Source organism: Sinocyclocheilus rhinocerous, unplaced genomic scaffold (genome assembly GCF_001515625.1).
Source record: "Sinocyclocheilus rhinocerous isolate Xijiao unplaced genomic scaffold, SAMN03320098_v1.1 scaffold282, whole genome shotgun sequence".
Lineage (NCBI taxonomy): Eukaryota > Metazoa > Chordata > Actinopteri > Cypriniformes > Cyprinidae > Sinocyclocheilus > Sinocyclocheilus rhinocerous.
In genome coordinates, this window is record NW_015626046.1 from 292149 (window position 1) to 292652 (window position 504).

The 504-nt window shown below is 24.6% G+C and overlaps 1 protein-coding gene across 1 annotated transcript in view; it reads left to right on the forward strand.

Moving 5' to 3' along the window:
* The window catches only part of LOC107709709 (regulating synaptic membrane exocytosis protein 2-like), a 171978-nt gene that overhangs the window by 77509 nt on the left and 93965 nt on the right, over nt 1-504 (forward strand). The gene's annotated exons all lie outside the window — the stretch shown is intronic.

The window sequence follows — 504 nt, forward strand, 5'->3', positions numbered from 1 at the left end:
TACTCTTATGACTGGTTTTGTGGTCCAGGGTCACATATATCAGTGTTAACTGAGTATCATTGAGATATTGTTTTAGTTTTTATTAATATTTTGAACGTTTCTTTTTTTGTATTTTCTGTAATTAACTTTAATTGTGGTGATTTGTGTGTTTTGTCATTTTTATTAGTATTATTTTTTAAATATGTCTACATTTTTTAATTAATTTCATCTATTTCATTAATTTAATTGTTCATTATTTAGTACATAAAGTTAAATTAAATGAAAATGGGAAATTAAATATGAAATAATTTATATTATTTTACTATTTATTCATTTATTTTGGTGTTATATCATCAATATATATATATATATATATATATTAGGGCTGTGCGATATTGAAGAACAATGTGATATGCGATAACTCATTAAATAATGCGATATTCGATATGCGATACGATAATGCTTATAGTGCCACATGCTCAGATGAAACAGTTTTACTCAGCTGTTGCTGAGTCAGTTCTGTGA